Below are 14269 nucleotides of genomic sequence, written 5' to 3' on the forward strand. Positions count from 1 at the left end.
TTGTTGCATTTTACCTTTTTAAATATAATCCTGTTTTAACTACTACATGACTGTTAAAGGTTATTGAAATTGTATTTGTTAAGAGCTTTGAAATTGACACTTAAAATTGATATTGTTATTGTTAACGTACTTTGATCATTTGAAAATAAAAAGTACAGTTGTTTGAAGTCACAATGGGACAATTCCATTCTTCTCACATAGATAATGTATCTTGCTGTTGCAAATAATAACAGAGCCTCCACAACCCTTGCCTTCTTCAATGAAGCTGTTGAGAAGTATGGCTTACCTCAAAGAATAGTCAGACATCATCACCTAGCCTATCCTACCCTTAATAGTGTAAATCTACCTGTTCTAACCATTGACTTGTTTTAAGGTTTTCGTTTCAGTGAAGTGTAATGCATAATTAATAGGAGTTCTCATGTTTGTTACATTTTCTTAAGGGTTCGTGGTGACCATGGGGTGGAAAATGTGGATGTAGCCCAGCTGATGTTCTCCACAAGAGGAGTTGGCAAAAACAGCTTCATTGCAGGGAAAAGTGTGCATAATCAGAGGTACTTTAGAAGACACTTCATTTTTATGGAACTACCACATTCATAACCTTGTAAGTTTACAGGGTGAGTAAAAAAAGAAAGAAAAAAAGAATACGCCAAAATCTATGCAATATTAAAAAATAATAATAACAACAACACAGAAAACTTCCGGTTAGACACATGTAAATACATTCAAATTATTCTTGTTTTTGAAGTGGTTAATGTGGCCACCACCAGCAGCACGGGCAACATCTAGCCTATTTGAAAAAGAGAAAAGAATGAACTGAATGAAAACTTCACTTAGCAGTCGATGGCTGTAATTGGCCTGGCAGAACCTCTGTGTGTGTGATTTTATTTTTTTCTTCTTGTGGTGGTATGTTAAAGACAAAGTTTATGTTCCACCACTTCCATCAAATATCAATTACATGAAAGACCAAGTAACAGTTGCAATCAACATTGGCAACTTACGGTTGTCTTTACTGCCAGTGGTAAACACTAACACTTGTAAAACCTAAAAACTTGAATCTATTTACGACACAAGTCCAAGCTACAGTTTTTCATTTTTGCAATATCGCATGATTTTAAATTTTCATTTGATTTGTAGCTTTATAGGATATCCCCTTGAGATGCAACATCTAATTTTCAAAGGTGACATTCCAACACATACAAATAGTAATAATGTACAAAATAAAGGTAAATAATTCTGCTATGTTCTTTTTTTTAATCACCCTTACTTTCTCATTACTTGAAATTAATGGAATGTTTGTTTCATTTATGAAACTGCATTTATCATTTTAAACTACTTTTTTTGTTGATAATAGAAAAAAAACATTTGCCATTGAAATGCTTAAATTTAAAAGGATTTAGAACAATTCAAACATGCTCTCAAAAATGATTAAATAATTAATTGGATAGCCAAGTAGTTGATTAATTGTTGCACCCAGTTGCTTGTTTGTCCAAATATGATTCACTTTTTTACATGGTTTAAAATGTCTTCTTTAATTAAAAAAAAAGGGGGGGGCACAATTACATTGACATTACAGAATTGAACGTCTTTGGCGAGATGTCTACACAGCAGTCACTTGCCTCTACTATGCTGCGTTGCACCAAATGGAGGAAGATGATCTCCTGGACCTGTCCAGCAGTGTTCACCTTTTCTGCTGCCATTATGTCTTCATTCCTCGCCTACAAGCCCAGCTTGATGTTTTTAAAGATGGCTGGGACAGTCGAGGGAAATCGTACCCCGAACCAACTGTGGCACACGGGACTGCACTATAATGTACAAGAGTCTAATGATGTTGTAAGTACTTTTAAAAAATTGGTAAGCAAAACTTACTTTAAACAGTAGACAATGAATTGTTTTTCATATCAACTACAGGATTTGAACATCCCCCTGATAAACTGGGAGAGTAGTGGCCTTGTGTCCAGCAACACCGACTCTTGTGTCTATGTGCCTGAAACTGACTGCCCTTTGACACCTCAAGAACTGGCTGGACTCCATGCTGCTGTGGATCCAGCAGGACCTTCTACACGCATGGGAGTAGACCATTATTTGGCTGCAGTGAACTACATGCACAGTATAAACTATGTGTAGGGTCTAGCCAAGCGCTTCTGGGCTGTTATTTGTTTAAAACTGCCTGCACTAAATTACATTTTATAATTTAGTGCTATATATTGTCTTTTCGTACAAATTGACAATGAACTGTAATAAGAACCTATCTAGCAAAACATCAGAACTACATTATTTAAAGTAATGAAATAAAGATTTTGATCTATACCAAACCAAAACCAGTATCAGTTGTGGCGATGCAGTTCTTTAAATGGTCACTGAATTCTGTGTAATGGCTGTAGTGGCCAGGTAACTTTAAGTTTTGGAAGCATGTAGAAGACGTGGGATGTTCCGCTCTCACCACCTCCACTTTCATATCTGGCATGGGTATCTCCCATCCCACCCAGAACTTCAGGAGTCTTTTAAGATTCTCTTGAGACCCTAAAAAAAAGGAGAAAAAAAGTGGAATTAAGCTGTGCATGCTATTAAGTAACAATAATCAATTAGATTACTGTTTTTATAATTTAATTTATGTATTTTTTGAGAAAAAAACAGGTTCTGCAACATCTGGGAAAAAAAGTGATCCCTGCTAGAGGATGATCATTTAAGAAAATCAAATCACAGATGTATCTATAAATTAAAATTCTGCCTTGTAGCAATATGTGTATGCTTATGCTTAATACTCATAATACAACTTGTGTTCATAAACAAGAAAAAATGGTTAAAAAAACCTTGATTTTCAACCACATTTGAAAATCTGCATTTATGCATTACAAAATGTGCACAAATATCAACATGTAATTTACCTGTCCTCACAAACTGACGCAAGTACCCCATTATTCTACATCTACAGTCAACGGAGTAACCATCTTCATCGTCCAACCCAGATTCCTCAGGCCATTTGATTAGGTCCAAAACAACCTAGGACAGCAAATGAGACAATCATTATGGCACCATAGTTGGCATTGAACCAATTCATTCTATTTTACAATTTTCTCTCTAATTTATACATATGGTCAATCCACACATGGGGTGTTAATTGTGTGAAGGCTGATGTTGTGGTCTCAACAGCCTAACAATGAAATGTGTATCCTGCTGAGGAGAACATGTGATTGTTGATTTCTCGTCAGACTTTGTTCAAGGTTGGAATTGTTCACTGAAAATGATTCCAAATCAAAATTTCCTTGGAACAAGGAAAAAACATTAAAAATGTTTGCATAACTGAACATATGATGACGAATATTCAATAATATAACCCTAACCCTAAGCAAACACTCTCCCTCTCATTTGGATATGGGCTTAAAGGTTGTATCTAACTGTGCGTCAAAGGTTTGCATGCAAGGGACTGTGCATGTAGCGAGTTTTTCTTTGTTGTCAGTTTTTAATTATTATTTATTCTAAGGTTGCAAAGATGTTCTCAAGACACTTGCAAAGTATATTTACGGCACCAAACATTCTATGTAAATCGCAAAGGAATAATGAACATGTTGAAATTTCTTTGCGAGTGTCTGCCACACAGCGGCCGAAATGAGTTTCTTCCGTTGGGTGTCCGGGCTTTCCCTTAAGAGATTTGGTGAGAAGCTCAGTCATCCGGGAGGGACTCAGGGTCGAGCCGCTGTTCCTCCGCGTGGAAAGGAGCCAGTTAAGGGGGCTCGGGTATCTGGTTCGGAAGCCTCCTGGACGCCTTCCTGGAGAGGTGTTCCGGGCATGTCCCACCGGCGGCAGACCCTGGGGACGACCCAGGACATGCTGGAGAGACTATGTCTCTGGGCTGGCCTGGGAACGCCTTGGGATCCAGCCGGAGGAACTGGTTCAAGTGGCTGAGGAGGTCTGGGCTTCCCTCCTAAAGCTGCTGCCCCCGTGAATCCGACTCCGGATTAGCGGTAATAAATGGATGGATGGGTGGTGGGTCTGGCAAACATCTTTGCAACCTTGAACTAACCCTAATGAAAAAATAAATATTTTTTTGTTTTGCCAGACTGTCACATCAAATCAAAATTGATATAGCTCCTTTCATACATTACATTGCAACTCAAAAGCGTTGAGTGAGTAAAACATCCATAGTACAGCACAAAGAAAACCCTAACCTTCCCCCCAACATGCCCATGAGCAGGCTCACTCAAACTCGCACAACCTTTAAAAAAAAAAAAAAAAAAGGTATTTATTTAACCCAAGTGTAATTAAGTTATCTGGTCAATCTTGACCTAATGAATTCCGTTTGACTTCCCATAAATTCCAGTTAATTCCCATGCAAAAAAATTTATTTTGAAAATTACAGACATTTTAGAATCCTAGACATGCTTCATTGAATACCTCCACACTGCACTCAGACTTTGTTTCTGTTGGAAAAACTGATGCCACTGCATCGGGTCGAGACTCCAATAACAGCATAATGAGGGTTTCTTTTAGTCCTTGCTTCAGCTGTTTGAGTTGGCGGGAGTTTCGGCCGAGCACCCTAAAGTATCACAGGGGTGAGTGAGGTATGGATGAAGGGACTCCAAGTAAATATATACATGCGGTAAATTCAATTCAATTATTACTCTGTGCACATTCAAACACTGGTCTGTATATATTGCTGTACAGCCGATCGCCCATACACACCGTGCAAGCCATTGAAGCCACAGGGCGACCATCTTACCTCTCCCATCCTGAGAGAAGACTACTATATATACTATAGGTATACATACAGATTAGACATATACAGCTCCTAGGCTCTTAGTGTTGGGCCGGGAGGCAGGTGTGGCAAGGTGGTCACAATTTTTTTAACAAGTGGACACTGGACAGTATGTGCTGCTTTGACGACCCCTTTTTTCTTTTATCGCTCAGTTCTTTAGACCCCAATATTAGATTTGGCAGAGGCATCTTTTGTTGAGTTAGTTATAATTCATTTATTAAAAAATTTACAAATTTCCTCCTACAACCCTCATTAAGCATATAATATATACATGTATTTAAGGCAAGTTGTAAAATGTCTGAAGTCTTCTTGTTTATGTTTAATAAATTTATAAACATCGTAAATCAAATGTTCTCCAATTTCAATACGGTAAATATATTCGAGGATCGTGTGTGACATAATGTTCATTGTGACATATTGTGATGGCTGCGAGATATCAGGAGGGTATAATTTGATGCTCAAAGCCTGGTTTCCAGTTGATGCTGACAGGGTAGATTTGTTATTTGGAGAGGATTTAAAAAACGAAGAAATCGAGTTTGTGCAATAACTATAAAAAAACACTAAGTCATATTTCTTTTTCAGTCTTATTCAGGTGTTCCAAAGCATGATCAACAGCCACCCTGACTTGTTCGTCGCCTTGAAATGGGCGATATTGTTTTACGTCTCATCTATACAGCGCGACTGAGCCCGCTATCATTTTCTGTCACACAACCAACCGCGCATGCGCAAACATTTTTCATCAAAGATCCTCCTATAGGATTGTGTTAGAGTAGACAATATTAAGTATTGTACTCTTTGCGTGTTCAATTAACTGAATGGTGAGATCCTGGTGAAGAAGTCCCCTTGCAAAGGTGAATATTTTTCAGAAGCTTCTGATCACACAATTGAAGTCACCCAAGCAGTGCTCTGTTCAAATGTGTCTTCTCTCCAGCCCACATCATTATTTATTCAAAAGAGGGTTCATAGAAAAGTCAGCCCACAACACACCTGGTTACAACTGAATGAATACAAGAGAATCCGTTCCCATGGGTATAAATCAGATTAGAAAAAATACAATAACAATAAGCCTGACTCCCTTCCGACACAGCAGAATCCGGCCCTCCCATTTAGAGATAGCGAATGAATAGACAGACCCGTTGCTCTTTCTCATGAAAGTAACACAGATAAGAATATATTTCTATTCATTCAGCCATACTGAGTTAACATAATTATACCTACATCTACACAGCTATAACTAATTACAAAATGGTTAAAATATAAAGTAAAACAGTAAAAATGTATACAAAGTTAACAATTGTATGCCGAGAAACATTTATTGAGAGTAGTAATATGGAATTGGCCTATCGGCTATCCAGTTACATATACAGAGGTAATGTGTAAAATGTACATTTATCAAAGCATGATATACTGTTAGATAGGAGACACTTAAGTAGGACAACTTTTGATGGATATAACGCTAGTCAGCCACACTTACTGCATGCTGAAGTAGATTGTGAAGGAGCCAGGTGCTGTTACTAGCCGTTAATATAGGCATGTCCCATGCCAATGCCAGGTCATTAACAGCCGTTGTCTGACACTCATTGAGTCCTCTTTTTTCACTTGTTTCTTCCTTTCCAGCAGATTCTTGATTCTCAAACAGCTTTAAAAAGAAAATACCGCACATTTATTTCCAATAAATTACATTTAAAAAGTAAAAGTATAGTCCATATTTTTTCATTGAATGACAATGTTTTCCAATGGATAACCTTGCACTTTACCGTACTTACCGGGCGTATGGTCTCCCTGATGTCCATGTCTGCCACATCTTCTAACATGATTGTCGCTGTCTGTGGTGATTTACCAAGCAACACATGAATTACTGCTGGGCTAATACCTAACAGACAAGGGCCCCCATGAAGGAAAGAATGCCCAATCATTCTTCCTGCCATGACAAACAGGTCATTCTGTGCAAATACTTGGGAAGTAGCAGGAATTAAATGATCTGGTTGGCCTTCAAACAGCACAGTGCCGCATGCGGTTCCTATAAAAAATTAAAAAAAATGTTAATGGGGTTTGCCATTTTATGTTCAATACGGTTATAATAACCACATGATTGCAATTTCCTGCCTATGATTGTGTATTAATCTTTAGATTGACAGATTTGTCATGTGTTATGGCTATGCTGTCTGTTGTTAGTTATTCATAGTATAGCTGAATGATAACTTGTATTTGCTGAATGATTAATTTACAATAATTTGCAATATAATCACTGACCATAACTAAAGCTGTCTGCCAGGATGGTGCACGTAATTCCTTCATAAGATCATGAGTCAATTATCTAACATTTATGTTCTATTTTGCCTTGCAACTTAAACAAACAACCTTTAGTGGAGTTGGGCCAGTGTCTTTAGGATTCTTTAAGACCTACCGCAATCAAGTTTGAAACCATGTTGTAACTTGTGCATTATCATACTGAAGAAGTGTCTGTTAACCCCTTCTCCAATGGCCACATCTCCTAAAAACACAAGCAATCACATCCATCTTTCAGGTCATGGGTTTTCTGGCCTTCAAATTTGTATTTTTCATGTTTTCATATGTTCATGTGGGATTGCTGTTGTTACAGCATTGTACTCCCACAATAAAAATATTCATGCAACATGCAACATGGACCACTTTCGTGTCATTACATATTTTGAATGACTGCCGTAGCCACAGTACAGTGATGCGAAGATAACTGTCCTTCTGGCAGCACGTGTACGACGCCTTCAGCCACATCTCCATGCAAATGCATCAGTTTCCAGGGAGATAGGCTACTCAAGCTAGCTGTCTTAGCGGTTGTTCATAGAAAGCTTTAAGTGTGAACTTAAAAAAGAAAAGAAAAAAAAATAAGTTTAACAAGTACATTACTACATTATTGTAATTTTGGTGCTCATGCGCACTAACATGCTACTTATCTGCACCCCTACAAATATATAAAAAGCAAAACATGTTACGAATACAATACTCAAAAACAACATGTTTGAATTGAGGTTTGTTTACAGCACCTTTTAGTTTAGCTTGAAATGGTTTGGCCCAATCTATATTGGGAGTCTTGTAAAAAGTGAGGATTCTGGCTTCCTGGTCCATTACGTCTTCTCCAATGTCTATTATTATTTTTAGGTATGGCTTATCTTCATTGGTTTGCAGACACTGCCTTCTGTACTGGTCAGCTGCTAATTCCGGATCCACTACGTTTTGCCATGCTGTAGTAACACACAAAAAATAGAAGAAAACAACTGTTTATTATAATTGAAGTTGTAATTTAAAAAGTAATGAATTGCACAACATTCACTACTCTACAAATTGTGCCTATAACCAATTTGTAGAATAAACAAAGACATATGCAAGTCTATGACAAACTCAATAATTGTAATTCGATTTTTGGTGAGATGGAAAAAAAATTACAGCACTGTAATGAATATTGGCATTTTAACATCTTTCAATGTGATTGTTTTTCTTAACTTTCACCAAACATGTCATTATTTATTCATAAATTTTTTTAGACAAATACTAACGCATCTCATCCATTTCATCAGGTCTGGACTGTAAAAGGGTATTGTCTGTTGAGAGGGTCGCTGTTGATGTCGTTATATCAGGTGATGAGCAGATAACTGATGCACCAGTGCTGCTTTGAGTCATGTGGTCACTCGGCATATATGATTGTGCAGAAGTGGAGCTACCACATGGAAATCTTGAAAAAGATTGAATGAACACACGTTTTAGCACACATATTAAGAAAAAAAACAAACATTTTATACAGTTTGATTATCACACTTGCATCATCCAAAAAAGAAAACTCATACACAGTGGTCATGTGTCAAATGATGTAAAAATTTTATATCTTGAAAATGTACCTGACGATTTACATGAAGAAATTTACGCTTTATTTATATATTTTTTATTTTTTTCTTAAAGAGCTCAGTATTGTTCATTCGGAAATGTCATCATCATTGCTCTTTATTTATTTTTATTTTTTTTATTTTTTTATTTTTTTTGTGTGTGTGTGTGGGTGAGTATGTGTATGTGCGTGCGTGCGTGCGTGCGTGTATTTGTTAGCTCACCAAAAAAACCTATTAGAAAAAATCTCATACCGTTCACCTAAACCGAACACCGCCGTCAGGAGACCCGAGGGGACCAAAGAAAACCAAGGAAGGTGAAATCCAGCACCGACCAGGCACCACCCACCAGAACTCCTCCCCAACCCAAGAAACATCCAGACCCCAACAAATCCAAAAAACATAAAATCAGGGAGGCCTCAAGAGACCGAAGGAGAGACCGAGAAAAGGAAGGAAGGACAGACGAAGCCGAGTGAGATCCACAGACACCAGCCTCCACCGATTCAATGACCTGAGGAGGAAACAGATTGTGTCTGAGTTTCGGTAGATGCTGGTGTGGTGGATCTGGCATGCTTGAAAATCTCCACCAAAGAGGGGAGCCGTTGACCCCTGCCGGAACAGAGCAAGCGCAACACCTCAGGGCCCCCCAGGCCGCGGCAGCGCCAAAGGACGACCCCCGGGCCCCGCCAGGACCACCGGCCGAAGAGCAATCCCAGGAGCAGGAGCGCCCCCCGCCCCAACACGGCCCGCGCCCCCGACCCAACGCAGCAGAACGGGGCACTGCAGGCCCGCCAGGCACCCCACCGGCCCCCAACCCCCGCACCCCCGCCCCCCATCCACCCCCGCCACCCACCCCAACCCAGCCCCAGCCGCCCCCAGGTCCCCAATTCCCCAGACACCCCACCACCCCCACAACCCCCACCACCGCCCCCGGCGCCGAAGAGGGGCCCGACAGCGGAGCGGAGAGGGCAGCCGCGCCCACCCCACCCCCCGCCGTGTGGAGGGACGGAACACCGGGGGCAGAAGGAGGAGATGGGGGCACCGGAGGGCGGCCGACACCCCCGAACCCCAGGCCCAGCGGGGGAAGGCCCCGGTCGTCACCCCAGCGTTCTTTGTGAAAGTTAACCCCTGTTACTGAGTCCGCCAGCTCGCCGACTGGCGAACTCTACCCCTAAGGGGAAATTTACGCTTTACATTTCAAGCACCATTATAAGTAATAAATTAATTGTAGTATTTTGTGCATATTCTCATGCAGTTTTGATATCTCTAAATTTACGTCTGTCATACCTGTCACCACATGAACTTGCATGGTGTGCAACAATTTCCGCAGGAAATATATTTCCACAAATTGGACAGGAGTCCTAAAAGTACCAAGCATATAGAGACATGGTTTCATAAAGTAGAAGTAACATAACTGTTGAATACAATATAGAACAAAGTATAGCAGATCATGACATTTGAATAAACACACTACTGTTACACAAATACACGGATTGCTTACCTCACTAATTACTTCTAAATCATGTTCTGCTGTCGGGACCGTTTCGTCTTCACAATCATCCTTCGTCTATGGAAAATATGGAATCAAATGAATAGAATTTTCATAAGACAAACTTGACAGTTCCACCGAAAAAGCCAAATGTTCATAGACAGGTGCCTGTGACAGGAGTTTAAAAAAGAAGTAATTTGACAAAAAAATTGCTATGCTTAAAATGACTTTTATCTGTTAACCCTGTGATTTTTAACAAGTGTGCGGTGAGAAATCGTCAGGTTTTCTAGTGGAAAATAATCAAATGTCAATTACTAGTTAATAAAAAAAAAAGTATATTTTTTTATTGATTTATAGCAACCAGCACGTATAGTAGCAGATATGGGCAACATGCCACGGACTTCCAACTTCTGTAACGCTGCTCAATTGAACGTTGCCGTTGATAGGTGTGAGTGTGTAGGCCAGGGTGTCTCAGTTCTCCAAAGCACTTCGGAGAACTGAAACACCCTACACACGAAAACAGCATAGGTGTCTGACTTACTCAATGCTGACTGAAAAAGAAGTGGGTATACTCAGTATACCCGCGTATACCCTGGACTTCACCACTGGGTGTTATCAAGGGCTTAAAGTTTTTAAAAAAATCCTGAGCCTGAACTTTTCCAGGGAGCGGTGGTGCAGTGTCCAACATGCCGATTCGTTGTTCGACCGGCATCAAGCCATTACTATTTGATTTGTCGCCGTGGATGGAATGGGCATTTGGGAAACTCATTAAATTCCCAATTGGCCAGTCCTCCCCAAGCGTCAGGTCATCTCTTTCATTATCCATTTATATTATGTATGGTACAGTATAGCATCCCCTCTAGTGCTGCAGCTATCAAATATTTAGGTATTCAAACATCATATGGAAAATTCTATTGAATAATCAGGTATTTGGATTAAATATAAATATTTTCGCACGGTGAAAGAACAATTATGAATAAAGAAGACAATAAAAATATATTCCCACTTACTAATGATCGACCAACTTTCATTTCTAGATAATCAACTTTTTTGTTTTACTTAAATTTAAATTGTGCTTAACAGCACATTATTTTCCTCTCTAGAAAGTTTGGGAGATTTTACAAAAATCTCTCCCCATGGATTGAACTTCCGTTAAATATTAGGACACTTTCATCTCTACCCACTCTTAAAACACACTTACTTACCTACTTTTTTTTCATTTAATTGACTTATTCATTTACCCGCTTAAGATAATTATTGATTTTTTTGGTGATATTTTTGTTTTACCTCTTTACACACTTTTATATCCGCTGTCGCACACACTTGTTTTTCCCACGGACTCTTAGAAACAACCCCCAAACACTTACACCTTGCCAGCGCTTCTGCAGAGCGTGAGAGCGTGCAAACGCCTGACGTCACGCTCAAGGAGAAACCTTACGTTTCCGTCCCGAAACCGTCATCATTATTTGACAAAACAGGAAAAATAGGGGCAACAGCCATTGTGCCACAGTAGTGCCTCCTGTCCTTTAACATTTTTCTTAAGCATGTGTGGGTGATAAATATGGTTGTTTTAACACTCCAAAATTTGACATGCGCCTTTAAGTTACGTGAACTTCCTGCCACGCATATTCAGCCAACATTCAGCCAGTCACGAATGTACGTATGGATGTAGGCCGTGTGCCTCACAATGAACTGAAATAATAAGTAGAGCCATTATCATTGGCCAGTAAAGGAGTAGTCAAATACAACAAAAATCAAACCAAGTGCAGAGTAGACTGAGCTTTGCACTATATTAGAGCTGGGTACGAAAAGATAGCCCTTAGACTACAAAGATAAAGGGAAAAAATGCTACCACAGCTGAGCAAATGTAATAATTTGATTTTATCTATTAGGGAAACATTTGTAAAGACAACTTACATGAGCTCTACAGGACTCAATGTGGACCTGGATCAGGGGCAATGGAACCATCTGGCCACAGGTCATGCATCCATTTTTGGGCATTTTGTTGAACTCAGCAGCATCATACGGCAATGGGGTAGTATCTATTTCTTCTTGAAGAGGGACAATGTACAGCACATTTTTCCCATTGTTCGAAGCAGTTTTGAGAGATTTGGCAGTGTATCTTTGTGAACCTTGAGCCACAGGATTTAATCTTCTTTGTCCACCGCCTCCTTAAAAAGTAAGAAAAACAAACAAAGAAACTGTCATGTCTGGGAAGATCTGGTTTTGGTTGAGGGTCCCGATTGGTCCTGAGTGGGTTCCAGCCTTTCCGCGGGTTGACCAATCCGGGCCCTCGGCCACTTGTGCCTGGCCCCAGGTGTGGCGAGTTACCCAATTAGTGTGGGTGTATTTAGTTCCCGGGTGGTGATCAGTCGGCGTGCGATCATTGCCGCTTGTCACGGTCACCACCGGAGTTCTGGCTGTCAGTTTGATTTTGTAACTTTTCAGTTTGTTGTTTAGTTAGCATTAACCAGTACCCTGGTTAGTGTTTTCTGAAAAATAAAGCACGCCAGTCTCGCTCCTGCTGTGGTTCTCCTGCCTCCCTGCATTTTGGGTCCTCCACTTCACACGCCGACAGACACCACGCCGCCCCGTGACCACACCGTAACAGAAACTATACAAATTTGAAGGACTTTCATCAACAAACAAAATATACCACCATAACCTTTTCAGATATTCACAAAAAATATATATATTTGTGATATGCCGCAAACTATCGGTAGTTTGCAATTCCACTGATCACAAACAGTTGTGGCGATTACTTGACTACTTAGATCATGTTCAGAATAATAACGCATCACCAACTTGCTGCAGTTAAATAACCATCATTACTTTACAGCTTCAATTCGTTGGTGTATGCACATAATTATAATAAAGACAATTACTATGATGGTTAAATTTGCAGCTTGTAACAGCATTCCAGACATTAATAAATAAAATGTTACACTCACAATTAATTCAACTACGCAAAGTTGCAATAATACTAGGAAACCATTCTGTGGCATTAGTAGGCATAATTTAGAAGTATTAAATTGATCAACAAAATTAAAAAAAGAGGTATGTACCTGAAAGGGGGGGATTTTCAAAGATTATGAGTTTCTGCTGAGGCCTTGTGACAAATATGTCATGTTTTGTAACTTTCAGTGTTTTCATTGACAATTGTGATGCTACGTCAAAATGGCAGTCATATACTGCATATGGTTTGGAGTCAGATTTATCCCACTGGGAGTGACCCAGTTCTGGCCTAAAAGCGTTAGAGGCAAATGTAAACAGCAAAGATTGCTGATTACAGTAATTTATTTGTTCTGGTTAATACAGTCATTCCAAAACACATTGTGTCACGTGAACATATTATATCATGTATTTACTGTGCATTTTCCTTGAACGCTTTGAGGTCGGAACTGACAATCTAAGTGGGATAAATCCGATTTTCCACTTTCCTCAAGTGCAGAAATTATCGTTGGTGAAATGAAGCTTTCCACTCGTTGAAAAGTATTAGACTTTGGATCGTCGTAATTTGATTTGTGAGGATTGTTTTGTTTTGAGAACGTGAAAAACTATAATTTTAACAATATGCCTGCTTTGTATGCTTGTCACGTTGTTGTCACGGTGTTACATTGTGGAAATATAAGAGATGCCAGAACTTCGGAATTGTCAATTTGAGTTCGTAAACGGAGAAAGTTGTGAGCAAGCATGTGTGTTCCTGTTTTGATGTTAACTACGGGCGTACAGTAGCTTTGTTTTAGCTGTTAAAAAACACGAGTTAACTGACTAATGTTTACATTACACGTGGCAGTGTGTTAGCGCACCAAACAGGACATCGTGTACCATTACATCAAACACACATGACAACCTGTGTGTGCTCAGGCTATCTTACTGACACGAATGTACCAATGGATTCAGGCATCATCCGCAACGTGCTTTTAGAAGTAACATAACTGTTGAATACAATATAGAACAAAGTATAGCAGATCATGACATTTGAATAAACACACTACTGTTACACAAATACACGGATTGCTTACCTCACTAATTACTTCTAAATCATGTTCTGCTGTCGGGACCGTTTCGTCTTCACAATCATCCTTCGTCTATGGAAAATATGGAATCAAATGAATAGAATTTTCATAAGACAAACTTGACAGTTCCACCGAAAAAGCCAAATGTTCATAG

The sequence above is a fragment of the Leptonotus elevatus genome, chromosome 2, assembly GCF_054856555.1.
Source record: "Leptonotus elevatus isolate MCC_2025b chromosome 2, RoL_Lele_1.0, whole genome shotgun sequence".
NCBI classification, from domain to species: Eukaryota; Metazoa; Chordata; class Actinopteri; order Syngnathiformes; family Syngnathidae; genus Leptonotus; species Leptonotus elevatus.